This window comes from Trichosurus vulpecula, chromosome 7 (genome assembly GCF_011100635.1).
Source record: "Trichosurus vulpecula isolate mTriVul1 chromosome 7, mTriVul1.pri, whole genome shotgun sequence".
Lineage (NCBI taxonomy): Eukaryota > Metazoa > Chordata > Mammalia > Diprotodontia > Phalangeridae > Trichosurus > Trichosurus vulpecula.
The window spans coordinates 184,724,014-184,747,350 of NC_050579.1; positions in this window are offsets into that span (position 1 = coordinate 184,724,014).

Consider the following 23,337-nt stretch of genomic DNA (forward strand, 5'->3'; position numbering starts at 1 on the left):
TATGTGAAATGCCAATTTTGGCAAGTGAATGAGGAACAGATAAATATACTCAACGTTTTCCGTCACATTCTCTATTATTAGAAAGGAGCACATTTCCTTTTGGGGGTGAACATTAGGGACAAAAATAAGGCTCTTCAGATTACCACCCCCTTGATTAGCTCTGTCAAAGCAAATGTGTTTGCCTCTAGAGGGACTGACAAGTGCCTTTTCCCAGATACAAATGTGGTGTATATTAGGGTCTTGTTCACTTTGGGAAGAAAAGGGGGCTCTTAGGGCCTGGCAAAGCAATGCATTAGCTCAATCATCAGTTTTTTCCCTCTTTTCAGTGAGAATTCAGGTCACAGGCCTTTAGGAGCCAAAGGTGGGGAATAGCTATCCATTATTTTGGCACCACCTGAAAGCTGTTAGCATGTGGGCTCAGCCTCACTGTCTATGTATGGGCATACTTCTCTCTAATGACCAATGATTTTGCCAAAGCCTATTTTTCCCATTCAGCAGGTAGATATTATATCTTTCAGAGGGTTTTGCTTTCATTTGGAACCAATGAAAAGACTGCAAAAATCAAGGCATTCCCTAATAGCACTATGTCCTCAAAATCCTTTCAATCGTTTCTGCCTCTTCCAACCACACAGAAAACTGGAAACTTGTATTCTGAGAAGTCATAAGACCAAAAAAATTTTCCAGAACATTCAGGGTCTGCATTTGAAAGGACACCTGGCCAATGTATCTGCCCAGCAATTGCCAAGATCCCTAACCAAGCTCCCAGAACAAGGGAATGGGCTGGTATTATTTGGCTATGCAGAGTCCTAAAGCAGGTCAGTTTTGCACATGAGAATTGTGATAGCTTTTACAATCCCCTATTTTCATTTTCTCTGTGCATTTGTTTGTTTCTGCCACTCCTACAAGACTATGGGATACAGAAAAGGAAAACCAAGGAAAAGGATTTTGTCTTGATACATCAAAAGAAGTAACAAGTACCTCAAAAAGTAACTTTTGAAAGCCTTCATATCTAGAGTCTGTGGAGACTGGTTATATTGTCTGCCCCCAGGTTATTTTGCTTTCTTCTTCAAGGAGTTTAGGACTTGGCTTAGAAAGTCTTCCTTTCTTCAATAAGCTCTTGCCCTTATGCTCTTGTTCTTATAGTGGAGTCATTTCATTCTGTGTCTGACTCTTTGTGACCCCATTTGGGGTTTTCTTGGCAAAGATACTGGAGTCGTTTGCCATTTTCTTCTTCAGCTCATTTTGTGAATGAGGAAACAGGCAAACAGGATTAAGTGACTTGCCCAGGGTCACACAGCTAGTAAGCATCTGATTCCAGATTTGAATTCATGAGGATGTCTTCCTGATTCCAAGCCCAGTGTTCTATCCACTGCGTCACCTAACTGCCCAAGCCCATATGCTAAGGGACTTCAACACACAATGACATTGACTGAAACATGCTTGCCTCCAAGTTCATTAATCTACATCTTCACTTCACCTCTTGGTATCATAGAATCATAGAGAAGTCTCCAACTCCCTCATTTTATAGATGAGAAAAATTGAGGCACAGAGAGGTTCAGCAATTTGCCCAGGGAAATTCAGCTGGTTGGTGTCTTAGGATTTCAGCCTTCCTTACAACAAGTCAGTGCCCTATCCACTAAGCCACAGTGCCTCTCTTACACAGAAATGATTACATAGTTTATCTCACTACCATTCATAAGTGGATTCAGTGATCAAGTGAATTCTAACTTTTGTGATCAAGAACTTTGTAATGTCTTATAATTGTAGTATCTTATGTCTTATAATAGCTACCATATACATACATACATACATATGTATGTATATATATATATATATATATATATATATATATACGTAGTGACTTAAGGTCTGTAAAGCATTTTATAAATATCTCATTTAATCCTCACAACAACCCTGCAAGACAGGTACTATTATTACTCTCAATTTAAGGACGAGGAAATTGAGGATGAGAGTTAAAACAACTTAACTAGTCCGTGTCTGAGGAGATACTTGAGCTCAGAGCCTCCTGACTCCCAAGTCCATCACTTTATCCACTAAGTCATAGCCTCCTTTCTTTCTTTCTCTTCTGTTGCCTCCTTCTTCCTAAACCCATTCTTTCACCTTTCCCTGCCCTCCAATCTTCTATCCCTCCATACTCTCTCAGACCATCACCTGCAGTTTAGTCTTACTTTCTTCCTTACCCAATCTTGATTTTGTGACTAACCAATTCAAGTTTAACTGCCCTTTATTCTCAAAACATTGCCCCCTTCTGACTGCCACTCATCCCTTACCAAATCCCAACTCTGAATTACTTTCACAATCTGCCTTCTTTATTGTGACTCATACGCTGCTCAACAGTGCTGGAGGTTCCAAACAATCGAATAGCATTTACTAAGCACCTACTATGTGCCAAACACCTTAAGCCCAGGGGACACAGAGAAAGACAAAAAATAGCCCTTGCCTTCAAAAAGTTTACATTCTAGTGAAAGAGACAACATTCTTTAAGTAGGTACATGCAAGGCATATAGAGAGTAGAGATAGACAATAACCTCAGAGGGGAAGGCACTGACCGATGGTCTACTACAGATGAATGATATCTAATCTCAACTGGCCCACCCCTGCAGAAAGGCAACCCTTCCGCTCTTCCCTAATTGCCTCTCTCTTGTCCTTCAAATAGCAGTTATTTCAATCATTTTATTTCTGCTCAAACGTCCCACACTCTACTTCCTCCCTCCTTCTCAAGAGACCAGCTTGTTTCACACTTTATGAGGAGAAGCTTTTTGCTATGTTCTCTCTCTGCTGTATTCTAAATCATCCTCATTCTCTTTCTTTGCTCCACTCTCTTATGAAGAGGTGGCTTGTCTCCTCACCAAGGTTGGTCCCTCTACGTTTACCCTTGATTCCATTCCCCCATATCTCCTCTGGCATCTTGCCCTTCCTGTCTCCATCTTTCCCTCTCTCTCCTTTCTGCATTCTTCGTCTATTATCTCCTTGTCTCCCCATAAACATGCCCAACTTTCTCCCATCTTTAAAAATTTCTCTTTACCCTAATCTTTTCTCAAGTTACCATCCTTTATCTTTCTTCCATTTCACAACAAACTCCTAGAAAAAGTTGTGGACACTCATTCCACTTTCTCTTCTCTTACTTTTCAGCCACTTGAAATTTTGCTTCTAGCCTTCCAACTCAGCTGAACTCTGCTCTCTCCAAGGCTAGCAATGATCAGTTGCCAAATTTTCTTGCTCCTTCTTCACTTGTCTACAAGATTTGATGTTGTTGACCTCTCCTTCCTCCTAAATACTTTCCAGATTTTTTGCAATGTTGCTTTCTCCCAATGTTGTGTTATCTGGCTCTTTCTCAGTCTTCTTTGCTGGATCATCATTGAATAAATATTCCACAGGCATCTGTCCTAAGGTCTCTTCTCTTTCTGCTCTCTCTCTTGGTAATCTCAATAGTTCTTACGGATTTAGCTCTCAGCAATTTGTACCAATTTCCCAGATCTGTTTTCGTACTTTCTTTGTGTCCTCAGTGCCTAGCACAGTGCATAGTACACAGTGAAAGCTCAATAAATGCTTATTGGTTGTATGATTCATTGATATCCAGCCACAGTGTCTCTGCTTTACTATGATGCCTGAATCACCAGTTGCCTTTCAGACATTTTCAACTGGATGTCCCATTTTAAAGTCAACATGTCCAAAGCAGAACTCATTATCTTGGTCCTAAACCCACCTCCTTTTCTAACTTCTATGTTTCTGTTGAGGGTGCTACCATCTTTCCAATGACCCAAATCCACAACCCCAGGGTCGTCCCTGCTCCTTGCCACCCTACTCATCTCTCATATCCATTGTGTTACCCAGAAATATCTATTCTACCTCCACAATGTCTCATAGCTATTTGCTTTTTTTCTATTCACATAGCCACCATTCTGGTCCAGGCCCTCTTTACCTCTCACTTGGACTATTGCTGTAGCTCACTAATTGGTCTCCTTGCCCTTCTCCATTCCAGCCTCTGCACAACTGCCAAACAGATATTGCTAAAGCTTGATTCTGGTCCTATCATGCTCTTACTCAAGATTCCTGGTTGCCTCTAGGATCAAATGCAAACTCTCACGTTTGGTCTTTTAAACACTTTGCAACTGGGCTCTAGTCTATCTTTACATTATTAGTGCACTGTATTGCTCTATGTTCCAGCCAAATGGCCTTATATTCTCTTCCCCATATGATACCCCATCTGCCATCTTCATGTCTTTTCACAGGATGTCCCCCCAGGTCTAAAATATGTTCTCTCCTCAACTCCATCTTCTAGAATTCCTATATATTTTTCCAATGCTCAGTTCGAATGCTCCCTTTGGCATGAGGCCTTTCCTGATATCCTTGGTTGCTAGAGTTCTTTTCTCTGGAGATTACTTTGGATTTATTTTGTATATTTTTGTATTTATTTTTCTGAGTATACACTATTTCTACCCAGTCAAGTATAAACTCCTTGAAGGCAGGACCTGTTTAAATTTTGCTTTTGTATATCATATGTATCACATAATGTCCTGGCACATAGTAGGCACTTAATAAATACTTGTTGGATTGAATCGAATTACAAATAACACATCTGTTGTTCAGCCATTTCAGTCATGTCTGACTCTTTGTGACCCCATTTGGGGTTTTCTTGGCAAAGATACTGGAGTGGTTTGCCAGTTCCTTCTCCAGCTCATTTTACAGATGAGGAAACTGAGGCCAACAGAGTTAGGAGACTTGCCCAGGGTCACACAGCTAGTAAATGTCTAAGGCTGAATTTGAACTCAAGGCTTCCGGAGTTCAGGCCAGGTGTTCTCTCCACTGCACCACAGAACTGCCCTAAAAAGGGATGTACACAAGGCTCCAGTGAGATTTGAACTCCCAACCCTGGTTTATAAGATGAGTATGCTAACTCCTAAGCTACGGAGCCAGCACTAATAAGTAGTACATACTATCTAACCAAAGATATAGCATTCAGAAGTTATCTAAAGATCACCCAGTCTATCTTCTTTATCTTCTTACACATCAGTAGACTGAGGCCTTGAACAGTAACTTGCCCAAATCCAAATCTGAATTTGGTACCAAATCCAAGGTTCTTCCTATTGTACCAACTCTGCTTTTCTTTTTCTTGGATGATCCCCAAACTGCCATGTGGTTTTGGGAACACAGCATACCTGGGCATATTTGTGTCGGGTATCTCATTGGAATGGATTACCAATAAGTGATGATGAAATCCCCTTTCCTGGAGACTCTGAGAACGAGGTAGGCTATTGGGGAGAGCCATTGTGAACCAAGAGTACTTTCTAACCTAATTCCAGTCGATAGTTCCATAAACATCTACCATATATTTTCCCCTATAAAAGTCCTTGAGCTTCATTTCACATTAACCAGGGGAGTGAATTCAGTTCTGAAACTGTTCTGGAAAAAGTTTTTTTTTCCTTGAAACTGCCTTTGACTTAATATTTCACAAAGCAAAGAAGGATAATCATGGAAAAACACAACCAACTGTGACAAATACAAAGGGGAAAAAAACTTAGCACAACAATGCGGAGCCTTATGGGCTAAATTATGAGAAGACAGCCTCTCCCTCTGCAGACATCATTATTTATGGATGAAAAATTACACGGGCTAATAATTATACCAGCAATTGTCCACTTGCAGGAACAATTAGCCCCTTGCTCCTTGTTCTCAGAAAGTGACTAAATGTCCTCTCAGTGAGCCAAATGGTGGCGTAGCTATTTTGGATTGTAATTCTATGCCTGCTCAAAAATAACACAATAGAAATGTGAGACCCAGTAATCTACAAGAAATAAGCTTTTTAATTATTTAAAATAATGTATAGTAAGCTAAGTTTTAGAAATATCCATTTAATTACTGTCCCAGAACAAGTAGGGTTGTGTTCAGTGGTATAGCATAGCATTAGAAGAAGTGGATTTGGAGTTGGAGGACATGAGTTTGAATTCCAGGTCCGCCACTTCCCAACTAAACATATGACCTTAAGGATAATAAAACTTATTCTGTCTTCCCTGTAGGGCTCCAGGGAAAACTCTTTGGAAACCATAAGGCAATACTACTGGTGATTATGCTATCTTTCTTTCTCCTGTTAAATGCCACACTCCTCTAAAGAGTCATCAATATTTGCTGCTTCTGCTACTTCACCACTCACTAAGTCAGCAATCTCTTGCAACATGGTCTCTATTCCTACTACATAACTGAAACATTTCTCTTCAAGGTCATTTATGGCCATTTTATGTCAAAGGATCGTGGAGTTTTAGAATTAAAAGGCATATTAGAAATCATCTTGCTGAAGAGTCTCAGCTAAGAAAGGAGAAAATGAAGACCCAGAAAGATTAAGTTATTTACCTAGTGTCATATAAGTGGTAAGCAAAGGCAGGATTTGAATCCAGGACCTTTGACTCAGAATCCAATACTCTTTCCACTACATCATGCTATCTCTACCGTCTCTATTTCCGCAAAATCTTTCACATATAAATCTTCCATTTTATTTCCACTACAAATATCCTGGTTCTGGTCTTCATCTTGTCTTGCCTTGTCTTTCTGCCTTCAGTTTATTCTCTTTCTAATCCATCTCCTGCCCTATTGCCTGAACAATCTTCTCAAAGCACCACTGTAATTATGTTATGACTCATCTTAAGAGCTTTCACTGGTTCTCTGATGTTGCCTGAATAAAATATAAAATCCTGATTCTGCCATTCAAGGCCTTCTCATGATCTGTTTCCAACCTATTTCCATCATGGAGCTCATGCTAAAGAAAGAGAGGAAATCTAGGCACAGTCTGGCCTGTGTTCTAGATTTGGAGAGAATAGCTCTCAAGGGATGAGGAGAAAGAATAGTTAGCCTCCAGTGATCTAGTACTCGGAAAAGGGAACATGACTATGATATTGGCCCAAATGTGAATGGAAGTTCTCTGGAATGAAATTCTGATGACAAAAGCATAAGTGATTCCAATAAGAAGGGAAAAGGGAGGAATGGATGTCTACAAGGAACTCATTGACCATGAACTCAGATTTTTAAAAAAGCATATATAGAAGACATAAACAATGGCAAGTAACTGAGTTGGAATCCAAGAGAGTAGCATAGTCTACATGAATAGTTTCAAAAATGCTAAACAACACAGAATGAGCTGAAGCTGGTGATGAATGACAAAAATGAAAAGTTAAAAGGCAAATAGGTTGGGAACAAGGAAGGTTGTTGCTTGGGTTGTGTGGAATGATGATGATGACGGATGAGGGTGGAAAAGCAGAACTGCTGGACTCTTAATTTGGTTCTGTTTTCTCTCCCAAGGAGACTGATCTTTGTCTTGGGAAAGACAACAAAGATCAGAAGGGTGTTAAAAGCAAAGGTAAGTGATAGGATGGTAAGCTAGCCCTTAGCTCCCCTTGATGAGTTCAAGCCATGTAGATTAACTGTCCCGAGAGAACATGCAAATGTGATTGTTGAGTCACTATTAGTGATGGAAGAGAGAGGGAAGGGAGTGATTCCAGACTAGGGAAGGACAAATGTTATAATGATATTTTAAAAATGGAAGAATGTGGAGTCTGTAGGTTACTGACCAGGAAATGACTTCTATTCCTGGGAAAATTCTGAAATACATTATTAAAGGGGTGATTTTTGAATAGTTAGAAAATGAAACCATGATAATTAGAAGGCAGTATGGTTTATCCAGAATAGGTCAAGGTACACTAACCTTATTTCTTTTCTTGACTAACCGGAATGGTAGGTTAGGGAGATAGTGTGGATTTCAGAAAAGCATTTGACAAAGTCTTTCAGGCTATCCTTATGGACAAGATAGAGATATATGGGATAAATTATATAATTATATATATAAGTTACATGGATTGAGTACTTGTTCAGTGATAGGATACAATGGTTTGATGTTAATTTTTAGAGAGGTTCAATGTTTTTAGCAATAATTTAACTGGTCCTAATAATAGCTAGAATTTAGGTAGTGCTTTATACTTTGCAAAGCACTTTACAATATTTTATTTGATAGTGACATCAACTGTGAGGTAGATGTTTTTCTTGTATCTATCTTACATATGAGGAAACTGAGGTAGATAGCACATAGCTGGTAAGTATCTGTGGTCATATTTCAACTCAGACCTTCCTGACTCCAGGCCCAGCACTCTATCCACTGTTCCATCTTGCTATTTTGTCATGGAATTCTTGCTGGTCAGATTTGCAGATAATATGAAACTAGGATAGGTAGTTAACACATTAGATGATAGAGTATCCAAAAAGGTCACAGCAGGCTAGGACCAAAACGATGGTAATCAGTAGTGATAAATATGAACTCTTACATGTGGGTTCAAAACATCATGTCACAAGTACAGGACGGACATAGTGTGACTAGATAAGAATTTCTAGAATTTTTGGTGTATCGTACTAAATGTATGTGGTATGATGATAAGAAAAAAACCCAAATTCCATTGTAAACTGCATTAAAGAGGTTTATAGTACAGAATAGGGCAGAATAGGGGCCACTAGGTGGCGCAGTGGATAGAGCATCAGGCCTGGAGTGAGGAAGACTCATCTTCCTGAGTTCAAATCTGGCTTCAGATACTGGCTATGTGACCCTGGGCAAGTAAGTCACTTAGCCCTGTTTCCCTCAGTTTCTCATTTGTAAAATGAACTGGAGAAGGAAATGGCAAACCACGCCCATACCTTTGCCAAGAAAACCCCAGATGGGGTTAGGAAGAGTCGGACATGGCTGAAATGACCGAACAACAACAACAAATGGTACGGAATGAGGGATAGTGCCACTATGGCCAGGCCTTATTTAGAGTAATGTGTGCAGTTCTGGACATCACACTTTAGGAAGTCCATATGCAAGCTGGTGTGAATTCAGAGGAGGGTGACCAGTATGATGAGAGACAATGCTATATGAGAAGGAATTTGGACTGTTTAGTCTGAACAAGAGAAGGCTTTAGGTCAAGAGGTCTTAATCTGGAGTCTCCAAGATTCCCAAGAGGCCTATGGGTAGTTTTCAAAGTGTCTGTACATCTTTATTTTCACTAACTTTTAAATGAAATTTGGCATTCCCTTCTGTTATGAATGTAAGCTGTAGAAGGGGTCCATAGGCCGTGCCAGATTACCACAGGAGTCCATGACACAAAGAAAGATGAAGAACCCACTTTAGTGGGACATAATAGTTGTTTTTAAATATTTGACTGGCTTTCATGTGGAGATGTGGGATGTAACTGCCTTGTTGTTGTTTGTCCCTTCTTGAAGAGGACCAATGATGTCACAAGGGTGACATCTTGACATTTGATAGGAGATGGCAGATTTCATCCTGTTCAAAGCTTAGGAAAAGTCTGGATGACCACTTATCAGATATATTATAGCAGGAAGTCCTTTGTATATAGGTTGGCTTAGATACTGAGGCAGCTAGGTGGTGCAGTGGATAGAGCACCATTCCTGAAGTCAGGAAGACTCATCTTTCTGAGTTCAAATCTGGCACTAAAATACTAGCTGTTTTTACTTTTTTTTTTTTCCCAGTGTTGGGAGTGGAGAGGGGAGAAAAACATACTTTTACTAATCGAAAAAATCAAGTTAGTTTAAAAAGATTGAAAGCTTCTGGAGGGCAAGGCTTTTGTTGCACCTATCTTTGAACCCTGGTGCCTAGCACAGTGCCTTTCACATGGTAAGCATGTAATAAAGCATTGTTAAACTGAATTACTCCAGGAATTTAAAATACCGATGCCTAAGCTCCTCCTGCAGACTTATGACTGTGCTCTGCATGTGAAAAATAAGAAAGATAAATATAGAATACAGGCAATGATACTAATTACACTTAATTACCACCTTTCATCCGAAGATCTCAAAGCATTTCATAAATGGCTTCTTGTTCAACTTCACAACACAAAATGATGTATACAGGTAGTACCTATTATAAGCTAATCTTCACCTTTTTTTTCAGATGAAGAGCCTGAAATATTCTAGGCAAATATTAATATAGTAAGTCTGAAGTGGATGTGGAATAATGACTAGAGACTTTTGTACCAAAAAATAGTCTTTTTTATTTTAATTAGCATATGAATTGTTTTCAGAATTTTTTTTTTTTTTTTACTTTGCCATGGCTTCTACTTGAGAATCTTCAATGGTTCTCTACAGGTCATGGAATCAGGTCATAGAATCAGAGAATGCATGAGGTGGGAGGGGTCTTAGGGATCATCTAATCCAGCCCTATCATTTTATAGGTGAGGAGAAAGAGGGGAAGGACCACCTTTCATTTTTCTTTGTATCCTAAAAACTTAGCATAGTGCCTGGCATATAGTAGGTGCTTAATAAATGTTTATCAACTATCTGATTCCACAATCTTTAGTGGCTATTTTAAGTTTTCAATAACCTAATGTTCCCAGCCACCCTTGTCTCTTGCAACTGAATAGCAGAAACACTTACAGATTTAAGCAGATCTTTGTCTTTACACACATACCAGGCTCATTACCGCCGCCATTTATGTCTTGGCTCTGGCTGTGCCTCCTAGAATGTTTACCCCATTCATTTCTTTCAGGTAGAATTTTACTCATTGTGTTCTACACAGTTCAAGTTCAATTTCTTTCATAGAACCTTCCCTAATGAATTGAATCTACAATGATCTTTTTTTTAATCTTTTTTTGGAAGGGGGAAGACAGGGCAATTGGGGTTAAGTGACTTGCCCAAGGTCACACAGCTAGTAAGTGTGTCAAGTGTCTGAGGCTGGATTTGAATTCAGGTCCTCTGGACTCCAGGGCTGGCGCTCTACTCACTGCTCCACCTAGCTGCCCCTACAATGATCTTTATTCTAGATTCCTATTGCATTAAGAATCTTTTTTGGTCTGGACCACAATGAAAATGTAAGTTCCTTAAAATCAGGGATGTTTCATTCTTTTGTCTGTGTCTCATATTGTGTCTAGAATGTAAGCAAGCATTTGTCGATGGAATGATTGGTTGACTTGCTATTACAACAGTGCTTGGTGTTCCCAGTATGGAAGTTCCTTTTGGTGTTTCTACTGTTTTAATTTCCTGGGGATACTGAGAATTTCAGTGACTTGCCCTAGGTCATACAACAGTGGGAAACAGTATTGTGGATAAAGTCCTGGACTCAGAGTCCAGGAAGATTTGGATTTGAACCCTGCTTTAGAATAACTAGGAGACTGAACCTGGGCAAAACACTTCATTTCTTAGTTTCCTCATCTGTAAAGTAAGGAATAATAATAGCACATTGAGAGAAATTATTTTTATGTTGTATTAATAACCAATTATTAAATTAGGATCCAGGCTTTTTCTCCTCTGTTTCTTCACTGACATCCAACTCCTGTGGAAAGTCAGCCTCTGAAGAACATGGCTGCTTGAGAGTAACCCTCGCCCTTGGAAAACATGCTCTTTGATTTTAGGCCAGACCCTACCCAACTAGGAGACCTTACTTCTGTCTAGAGCGTAAACCAAATCCAGCGTAGGCATATTCTTGCCCCAAGGAAATGAGCCCCTGTCCTTGTAGTCCTCTATTAGAGTTTAGGGTGACCAAGCTCATGCAGGAGAAAACCAACCAGAGTAATCTGGATGGAGATGCGTTCCCCTGTCCAGATTGCTAGAGGTAGATGAGTCTCATAATTAAGCTACATTCTCTGCAGGAGGAACTGAAGGCTCCCAGGCCACCTCCTCATTAAATGTGCACCAATCAAGGTTGATTATCTCTTGTCATGGCAATTCCCTTTCAACAATTATTTAAAACTTTCAGGCTTTCCATGTCTTTTGTCTTTGGTTATTGAGAGAAACCACTAATTATCTCATCACTAATAATTTATTGATTATTAGCTAACCTAATTAATAAATTCATTATTAATTACCCAGGAACTCTGTCTCTTGGGGTTTTTTATTCATCACAGCAAATTTCTCAGGGTTGTTGTAAGGATCAAATGAAATAATATATATAAATTTTTTTGGGAACCTTAAAGTGTCTCTTCCTTCCCCTGCTCCTTCTTCCTCCTCCTCCCTCCTTCCTTCCTTTTTCTTTCTTTCTTTCTTTCTTTCTTTCTTTCTTTCTTTCTTTCTTTCTTTCTTTCTTTCTTTCTTTCTTTCTTTCTTTCTTTCTTTCTTTCTTTCTTTCTTTCTTTCTTTCCTTCTTTCCTTCTTTCTTTCTCCCTTCCTTCCTTTCTCTCTCTCTCTCTCTCTTTCTTTCTTCTTCTCCTTCCTCTTCTCCTTTTTCTTCTTCTTTTACTTCTTCTTCTTCTTCCTCCTGCTTGTCAGAAGAAGAACTTGAACCAAATACAGTCCAATTCTTTGGCCACTTTCCTGTACACCATGCCCTGTTGTCTCTTATTCAGACTCCATACAACACAATTTAGCACTGAATTACATATTGTATTTTTTTAGTTCATTGATTCAGAGCTAGAAAGGCCCTTAATGGTCATTGAGCTCAACCCCCTCACTTTACAAATGAGGAAAGTGAGTCCCAGAGAGGCTAACCGACTTGCCCAATGTCACATAGTATTTGAGACGGATTTGAACCACGCCTTTCTCACTCTTGAGTGTAGTATTCTAACCACTCTGCCATTTTGCCTCTCCTGTATGTGGTTCCTATGTGTAGCTGTAGACAGCTCAAGGCAGACATAATGCTTTGTATTTCCCTACAATACTTATCACTGTTGCTTACATTACATTTGCTCAATCCATTATTAACTTGATCTATGTCATTAATAGAATATTGAAGTAAAATTTTTTTTAATGATAGATTTTCCATCATTAAAACCGGGCTCCATGTTTGTTCTGCACAGCAATAAAAGCCTAAAAAAACTAGAGGAAATGAGATCTGGGGTATGAGATTCCATAGTCTGGCTTCAACCCCAGGTCTTCATTTGATGTTAGAGTTGCTTTTCTTGTTTTTAGCCTCACTCCTACAGGCACACAGCTCGTTTTTCATGCCCAAGAAACTCCCTTCAGTATCTCTAATTTCCCCAGGGGGTTTTGTCTTAACCTCTTAGTAAACCCACAAATTGTTCAAAGAAGTTGTCAGTTTTGAATTTTGTTTTTCCTGTATCTAAGAGCCGGGAGCTCCTTGTGTGATATCATTCACTGGTTGCTTTGGTCTGACACATACTGGATGACGCTGGGAAGTGGAATTTTCCCAGACATCTCTGTCCCTCTAGAATACTAAGAAAGAGCCACCCCTCCCCCACCCCCACCCCACTCTCACCCCCACCACAGGTAGCTAGAATCAATCTGGCAGAAATCCCCCAATGAGGGATTTGCTTTGTCCTTCACATCGCATACATGATAGGTTTTCTCACCTGGTTTATTTGCTTCTAAAGGTATTCTCAGCCGTACAACTGACAACATCTTCTCGGATGATGGTTTTTCTTCCCTGTGACATGTTCAAATCCTGGCATTGATGCTAATTTTGTGATCTCAGGAAAATAGCTTGAACTCGGAGTGTTGTTCAGAATTTATTTATTTGCCTGTCAGGCTCTGCAATTTTATCAGCGTGGGGAACCCTCAGTGTGGAATGTAGGTGGTATAATGGAGAGAGGCAGCTGGGTCTGACAGGAGTTTAAATCCATCCTAAGACACTTAGTAGCTGTGAGACCTTGGGCGTGTCACTTTGACCTCTGTCTGCCTCAGTTTACTCAACTGTAAAATGGGGATCATAGTAGCACTTTATAGGACTGTTGTGAGGATGAAATGGAATCATATTAATAAAGCACTCAGCACAGTTCCTGATACATAGTAGGTGCTTAATAAATGCTTATTCCTTTCCTTTCTCTTTCCCCTAGGTGACATAGTAGATGGAGCGCTGAGCTTGGAGTCAAGAAGACTTGAGTTTGAATCCAGTCTCAGAGACTTCCTGTTTGCATGACCCTGGGCAGTGTCTTCATCTATATATAATAGCAACTGCCTCTAGGGTTGTTGTGAGGATCAAATGAAATAATGACCGTAGAGCATTTTACAACCCTTAAAAGGCTATATTAATGCTAGCTATTATTTTTTATCCTTATTTAGAATCAGGAAGACCTGAGTTCAAATTCTACCTCAGGCCCTTATCAGCTAGGTGACCCTGGGCGAGTCGCTTAATCTCTTTATGCCTCAGTTTCCTTAACTGTAAAATAAGGGGATGAATTCGATGATCTCTAAAGAGCCCTTCAAGATCTAAACTGATGGTCTATAAATTATCTCCACTGATGCACATTGAAAACTTATCTGCAACTCTTAGTCTTAGAGAGTTGCTTGGGATACAGATGCTATACAGTCGGTATGTGGTGACAGAAGTGAAATTCAAATCCAGGTTCTCCTGACTCCAAGGCCAGTCTTGGCCTATCCACTGAGCCACCGTGCCACTCATTCCCATCATCATTATTAGTTATTCTTTGCATTTCCCCAAGTATCTGGTACGGTGCTCTGTGAATTGTAGGCATTTAAAAAATAGGGATAGGGATGAGGCTTGGGTGTGTGATTTTACTGGTATGGAAAACAACTAGGGGAGGAAACTCTCTCTACCAATGCAAGTAGCCAAAGAGTTATCTAGAGCATTTGTTGTTCAGTCATATCCAACTCTTGGTGACCCCATTTGGGATTTTCTTGGCAAAGATACTGGCATAGTTTGCCATTTTTTTTCTCTAGCTCATTTTACATAGGAGGAAACTGAGGCAAACAGAGTTAAGTGACTTACCTAGGGTCACACAGCTAATATGCGTCTGAGGTCAAATTTGAACTCAGGAACAGGAGTCTTCCTGACTATAGGCCTGGCACTCTATGCACTATAGTGCCACCTAGCTACCACTCCCATAGATTCTAGTTCTTTGCTTCTCTGTTTTCTCTTTTTAATCTTCCCCTCCAGGATTAGGAAGTTTATTTTATTTATGACTATTCCCTCTTTTTTTTGCTTTTGGTTCCCCAATAGCTTTAAGGCTTAGCTCTCCCTTTAAGGTTTGTGAAAGGCCTTACATGCATTTTCTCATTGGATCCTAACAACCTTATGAGATAGATGCTGCTATCACTTCTATTTTGTATATGAAGAAATTGAGGCTCAGAGATGAAGAGATTTTCCCAGAGTCACACAGCTAGTAAGCAAAGAACACTGGCTTTGGAGTGAGAAACCCTGGACAAATCATCTGGGGTGGGGAACCTATGGCCTCGGGGCCACATGTGGTCCTCTAGTTCCTTAAGTGTGGCCATCTAGTTCCTCAAGTGATTGATGTCAAAGGGCCACACTTAAGGACCTAGAGGGCCACACTTGAGGACCTAGAGGGCCACGTGTGGCCTCGAGGCCGCAGTTTCCCCACCCCTGAGCTTTTTGAGCTTTAGTTTCCTCATCTTTGGAATGTATGGATAGTCTCATTTCTATCACCAGCTTCACAGAATTGTTGTGAGGAACTGAATGACTGGCAAATTGTAATGTGCCATCTCACTACGGGCCTTTGGAAGATGGCCATTTGGGTAAAAGAGCCATGTCCACATCATCAAGGATCATAAATCTAAGGTGGGAAGGGACCTGAGAGCTCCCCCACCCTAGTTCAATCCCCTCATTTTACACATGACTAACTTAGCTCCAGAGAAGGTTAAGGGGCTTGCCTGAGATTACACAGACAACATATATCATAATATAATAGAGCTGGATTTCAAACTCAGGTCCTCTGACTTCAAATCCAGTATGTTTTCCATGGTCCTACTCCAGAATGTTTGATTTGATCATCAACACGTAAAAAGAAAATTCATGATAAGAGGCAATGTATGATCATTGCCAAATGAGTGGTATGGAGAGTAGGAGGTATATAGCCAGCTGTATTCTAGACTGGTTTGCTTTATCTGGCTTGGCAATCTCTGTATCATTAAAATAACTTTTCTAGGCATCAATTTCTTCATCTGTAAAGTAAGGACGTTAGAACAGATGGCTCCTAAGGTCTCTTTTGGCTAGATATTTATGACCCTATAATTCTATTGATGCTAGCAGGTTAGAGATTAGCCCTAAGATTTCATTGGCATAGGAAACAAACTCCCAGATGAAGGTACTCTTCTACCAGTGCAGGTTACCACCTTCTCTGTAATTGATCATCTTAGAGAGTTACTTAGAGGACTGAGTGTTTAACTGACTTGTCCAAGGTCACACTGTCAGTTTGCATCAGAGATGGGTCTTTGAATCCATATCTTCCTGGCTCTGTGCCCTTCCCTCTATCTACTACCCTATGCTACCTCTCTCACTGTTACTATTACATAGGTTAAAAACTGAATGAAATAATCATTTTTCCTACTCATTTAATATAATTCGTCCCTTATTTGGGGCACATGCATGAATGGCTGTTCCCAAGGCTGACTGAGAAGGACCACATCTATAAACACACTATCATATTCCAATGCTGTTACTCTTTTTAGGTGGAATATAAGCTTCCTGAGGGCAAGGGATGTTTTGTTTATGCCTTTGTATCCTCAGAGCCTGGCACAGTCAGTGCCTGGCACACAGTAGTTGCTTAACAAATGTTTGTTGGATTTTTGAAGTAGAAAATTTGATAAATAGAAGTATGTACATAATAATTTTACATACATATTTAAATATACATACACATACCTATTTATGTCTATTGGTAGCCATCTCTGGGGGAGGGAGGAAGAAAAAAAAGAAATTTATATGATCATTTTCTCATATAATTGAAAGGAATAGCAAGTTGTATATAGGTTTACAATTTCATATGCAGGCATCATCTTTATCGTACCATGTTATGGAAATGCTTGTTTTAGTCTGTAAATTAAAAATAAAATAAGTAAGTAGAATATTTTCTGACCCTCAAAGAACCAATGCTTTTGACCCTTGACAGGGCAGAGTAAACAATCAAATAAAGGCTGTTTACATATCAGAGCTAAAGGAGAGCAGCAGCAGCAGCAGCAGCCCCAGCCATAATAATAATAATGATGAATAATAATAATGCTACTTCATTATCTTTTCTATAAATCCTTCCTCTTCTACCCCATCTCCCCCCACTCTAGTGTCATGAGCTTAACAGATGGTTTCTTGGATTGTTAAATCCTTGCTCTTTTGAATAACTTAAAAGGGACACCTACAAAAGACCTCATCTCATTTGCTTCATTATCACATCTCTGTGCACATCAGCGTTATTATTCGTAAAATGCAGAAAACCTTGTTTTCCCCTGCATGTTTGAAAATTGCTTTGTCCTGCTGGTTTTCACGTGGGATTTTGCAAAGGAAGTAGTCATTATCACTCACACCAATTTGGGGCCCAAGGGGACTGAACAGCTAGCAGTCATTCTGCTCTAGACAAGAGTATGTTTGTTTAGCACCTTACAATGTACTAAGTACTTTCTCAGAGGATCATAGATCTAGTGTTTGTAAGGACCTCAGAGGCCAGCTAGTTCAGCCTCCTCATTTTACAGCTGAAGAAACTGAAGCCCAGGGAGGTTAAGGGACTTAAGTAGTTAAGTGACAGGTAGCAAGTGCCAGAGGTGTAGCTATCATTAGACCCATTTTAGGGCAGGAAAACTGATGCTAAGAGAAGTTTAGTGAATTGTTCATAGTTGAAGAGGCCGCATGGCTCCATCTAGGACTCCTTCTAGTACATCCAAATCAATGTTTCTTATTCACTAAACCTTTCTAATAGTGACATCTGTCAGGCTACAGAACCAGAGGAAGTGAAGGAGATTCTTCACTTGAGACTTTTAAAGGAAACTGGACAAACAACACTCTAGTCAAAAGGATTATTCCCCTTTGCTCTTGGCTTTGCCATCTATACCGTCCTCTCCCCATCTTTGGCATTTTCATCCACTGATACCCTAGCAACCTTCCCACCTTCCTCACTGACTTTAGTATCTCACTCATCATCTTCCTTCGGTATCAATGTTAATGACTATTAACAGCCTGTCTTTGCAGTTCTTTTTTAACTCTAGAACTCTATCCATTCCATATTAACTGTTCTACAAAGTGGTCCTACCTTAGACATCACTGTCACTCAAAACCACTACACCTCCAAATTTGGATCTTTAAAATTCTCTCTCCCTGACCATCACTTCTTAGCTTTCTCCTTCTGAAAATCGTTGCCTTTTCCCAAACCTATTCTTTGCCTTCATCTATGATCTTCAGTTCCCATGATTCCTCACTGTTTCCCAAGTCCTTTCTTGTTTTACTTCCTCCCTCCCTCTCTCCTTTTGATCATTTATTTCAATGATGTTTTCTCTGCTACCTTGAATCTCTTGCCTTCTTTGCTTCCTATTGATAGTTCGCCATAGGGATAACTCTATTATTTATCTCATCTGCTCCTACTCCCCAGTAGCCAGGGGAAATCACAAAAGCATATTGATTAGATCCACTATAAAATCTTACTAGTGAATCTCGGTTGCAGGAGAAGGGTGGTCCTGGCAAAGTGACTACAGAGCTGGCCTTGGTGCCATAAAGGGCCAAGTTCAAATCCTACCTCTCACTGTTTGAAGTAGGCAGGAATCATTTAACTTCTCAGTTACATACAACTCTCTAAGATAATAAATTGCAGAAGCTGTGCTGATTACTTGAGAGTTACCTTATCTGGAAGTTCCTTAGACTAAGAAAATCAAAAGTCCAAGAAAAAACCCACAAATGAGGGGTCTATGCTACCTGGCAGTCCTTCATTCTCCCCTTCCTTTTTCTCCCTTCCCCTGACAAACTTCTCTGCCTGTTTTAAATCTCTCTCTTCATTCAAGGTCCAGCTCAGGAACTATCTCTTGAAGCCTTCTGTGCTCTCTCCACAATCTGAAAATTATCTCTTTCCTCATATTTTTCCATATCTAATACTCTTCGTTATACTTAGCATATATTGGTCTTATAATATAGTTATTTATGTCTGAACTCCACCATCAGACTGTAAACTCCATGTGAACAGGCTCTGTGTCTTATTTTATGTTTCTCTTTTCTAGGGCCAAGTACAATCTCTTACACCTAGCACATGCTTAATAAATGTTTGTTGAACTAAATTGGTTTAGAGCTAATGTCCTAAAAGATCTCTTCCATATGTGCCTTTAATAATTCTGTGATTCCTTTTTCCCAGTTTAGCTCATTAATGCATCAAATGCATAAAGATACAATAATGTACCAAGTGAGAGGAGGCCTTTTTAGGTGTCTTGGTAAAGGAGAAGCCTTTTAAATCATTCAAAAGAGCGAGGATTTTAGCTGTCTGGGAAACCATCTGTTAAGCTTGTGAGCCGAGGAAGGGAGATTTAGGAGAAGAACATTTTACTTGCAGTGGTTAATATTTTGAATTCAGCATCTGTCAATTAAGTGCTCAACTGCAATTCCCCAGGCTGTGATTCTCGAAGGATTGCTGGCAGCCCCAGGGGCCATCAAACTCAGTCTCTGTCTTAGGCTCAGCGTTGTTTAACACGTTCATCTCTGACCTGGGAGGCAACAGAGAAAATCTCATTAAATTTGCAGATGAACCCAGCTGGGGAAGAGGTGGAGGGGCTGACCAGCATCTTAGGGGATAGGATCAATTTTCAAAATGACCTTGACAAATCACAGGAATGGTGGGAAGCAAACAGTGGAGTTGGAAAAGGATGAGCATTAGGTAAAGAAGAGAAGTCAACTATGCAAAGGAGAGAAAATGGTTATGGGCAAGAATGATAGAAGAAGACCTAGGGGTCAAGGAAGAAAGCAATGAAATAGAATAATCAGAAATGTAAGGCTGCAGCTAAGAAAGGAAGACCAATTCTAGGGGTACATAAATGACATAGGAAAGCTAAGAGGTGACCCTCCCTTCATATTCAGCACCTTTACTAGAGTAATGTATGCAGTTCTGGTCTCTACCACTAAGAAATTATGTGAAAAACAAGGAAGAAAGGGTTTCTGTGGAGAGCCATGAATGTGATTAAAGAGTTAGAAAGTAAACCTTGTAAGGAAAGATTAGAGGAATTGGAATCATTTAGTCTGATAAATAGAAGAATGAGTAGGAATCTAATAATAGATTAAGCACAAAGGAAGGTCATTCCACTGAGGATGGTGGCCAGCTGTTCTCCCCTTCAGGCAGAATGAGAGAAAATGGCCTTACATAGTAGCAAGAAGGGTTTGGTTGAAATATAAGCTGGAATTTCCTGATACTTTGTGTTGGTAAAAATAAAGGTGAGTTTATTAGAAAAGGTCATGAAATTCCTTTTTCTAGATATATTTAAAAACAGAATGGACTGTCATTTTTTTTAAGATTTTTAAAAAATTTTTTTTGAATGTACTCTCATTTTGCCTGGAGGATTGAAATGTCATTCTTTTTGACTCTTCTTTGAACTACTCTAATGAGTGACATGGTGGGTAGAATGTGGGACTCAAAGTCAGGAAGACGTATGGTCACATTTTGCCCCATATGCTTATCTTGCTGTGCGACTTTGGGTAAGTGACATCTTCTCTGAGCTGACTTCCTTATTCCTTATTATTGAGGATAATAATAGCACTTCTCGAGTTGTGAGGATCAAATGAGATGAAGTCCAGAATGCCTTTTAGACATCTTAAAAAGTAGATGGGCATAGCCCAGATACCCAGGGAGTCCAAGATTCTGAGCATGCTGTCCTGAGATGCAGTAGAAGGTCATGAAGACCCAGTGCTCTGAATTGCAAATATCCAGAGAAATTTAGTATGGGAGGTGGAGGTTAGGGCAGGAACCCCAGTGACTCAGAGTGAGACTAAGCAGGGTCAGCCATCCCATCTAAAAGTGCAGCAGGGTATGGACCCTGGCCCTGGTATAAAGCTTCAATTTGAGAACAAAAGCTGAAGAGATTAGTAAGCCAGAAAAGACATTGGACAGCATAAAAAAATAGATCTAAACATATTCACAAAGAAGGAGAGAGAGTAACTTCATAACAAAAGCAAGCAGAGACTTAAAAAAAAAAGGATTTTCCATAAGGATTATATGAATACATAGAAGATAAATGAAAGGAGAGATAAAAAATGAAATGAAAGCCCCGGAGGAGGAAAAGACTAGAAATCAGTAGGTACTTTCAAATACAAAAGACAAGAAAATTCTAGAAAGGTTAATTTATTCAAGCTTTGGAAGGAACTGCATGACGATGTAGTGCTAATGATCTTGAAGGGGAAAAGAACCTAAAGAACCTTTAGAAACTTATCTTCAAACTGTATTGAGAGAGTTAAATAAGAAAAAAAGAGGACCTGTTGGTGGCTTAGTTCTGTGCTGAAGGTTTTGAAGAGGGCAAAGAGAAGGAAGAATATGAGGAATGCACTGGTGTAGAAGTGAGAAAGAAGGAGGCTAAACCTGTTATTTCTCATTTTTAGAGAATACGAAAAAAGGTTCAAAGCAGCAATGAAATGGAGGAAAGCAGGCATAAGATTAAGCTCACATATCTGAAATTAGCAGAAGAAGCTTGAGTTGTTGTTGTTCAGTCATGTCTGACTCTTTGTGATCCTATTTGGGGTTTTCTTTGCAAAGATATTGGAGTGATTTGCCATTTCCTTCTCCAGCTCATTTAACAGATTAGGAAACTGAGGCAAACAGGGTTAAGTGACTTGCCCAGAGCCACACAGCTTGTAAGTGTCTGAAATTAAATTTGAACTTAGGAAGATAAGTATTCCTGACTCTAGGCCCCGCACTCTATCTACTGTGCCACCTAACTGCCCCAGAAAAAGGTTGAACATGAACACAGATTGATGTAGAAATACATTAAACTCAATAGAGAAACAGGTGGGGATAGGAAGTAGAAGTAAAAGGTAGGCAATAGTTATGAATAAAACAAACTTCCTGTTCCTCAGGAGAGGACTAAAAGAGAAAACAGAGAAGGAAAGAACTAGAATCTATGGGAGTGACAGCTAGGTGACATAGTGGATACAGTGCAAAGCCTGGAGTCAGGAAGACTCATTCTTATGAGTTCAAATCTGACCTATGAAACTTAGTAGCTGTGTGACCCTGGGCAAGTCACTTAACCCTGTTTGCCTCACTTTCTTCCCCTGTAAAATGAGCTGGAGAAAGAAATGGCAAACTACGCACTATCTTTGCCAAGGAAACCCACCACACCCCCAAAATGGGGCTATGAAGAGTCAGACATGACTGAACAACAACAATAACAAAAACTTATTAATTGGGGGTTGGCTGAAAAAAAACTATGGTAGATGAATGTCATTACATTCATTTTATTGCACCATAACAAGGTATGATTTCAAGGAATCCATCAACTGATGCTAAGTGAAGTGAACAGAACCAGGATGATATTTTATACAATGAAGTCTCCAGGGGACTTATGGTGAAGCATGTTATCCACCTCCTGACAGATAGGTCATGGACTTACGATGTGGAAAGAAACATATTTTTGAGCATGGCTACGGTGTAGTTTCATTTTGCTTGACTTTATTTGTTACAGAGTTTTTTTTCCTTCCTAGTTTTTAACGGAGATGAAGTGAGGGTGTGGGGCAAGGACTAGCCAGAGTAATGACAAAAAAGAGAGCAATTGAAACTTTATAAAAATACATAGAAAAAAGCAATCAGTATGCTTCTCATTGTCATTTATAGGCCTCCTGTTATGTTTTGTGTTATATGTGGAAATGCTTTTTTTGTTTTTAAAATTCAGATTAAGAAAATAAAAAGAAGATATTTGTTCATTTGACTTATGGTCCAGTAAATGGACTAGATGACCACTTTAGACTCCTTCTAACTTTATGATTCTAAAAGTCACACTGGGCAGTGTTGGATGAGGAGAAAAGTAACTGTCAGAAGCTGCTCACTCAATGCAAATGAACTATATCAGAGCATGACTTTTTATTGATATATTTTTATTTCCTAATATATCCTTCTCCTTTCCTGACCCAGGAATTCCATGTAACATGGAGTTAAAACGAGAGAAGATGCAGTTTGGTAAACTGACCAGCACATTAAGTTCAACTGTATTAGTTTTACATACATATGTATACCTACATACATATTTAACTACCTTTTACTCCACTACCTTGCATATATTTATATTTATTCATCTTATGCTCTCCATATTTTTATACATACTTGTTATTTCCTTCATTAGGATGTATGCTCCTTGCAAGTAGGGATTGTTTCATTCTTTGCACTTCTGTCTACATGGTCTGGCACACAGTAGATGCTAAATAAATGCTTGCTAATTGATCGGTACACAACATTAAACATCCATAGTCTTCTGCTTCTGCATAAAAAGGGAAGGCTGGTACATTCTCATTCCTTGGTGCCAACCTTGGTCATTATGATTGCATGCCATTCAGTTTAATTTTTTTCCCTTTCCATTTACAATGTTGTAGTGGTTGTATATATTGTTTTACTGGTGCTTATTTTGCATACATTCATATAAGTCTTCCCATACTTTTTGGTGTTCATCATATTCATTGTTCCTTATAGTATCCCATTA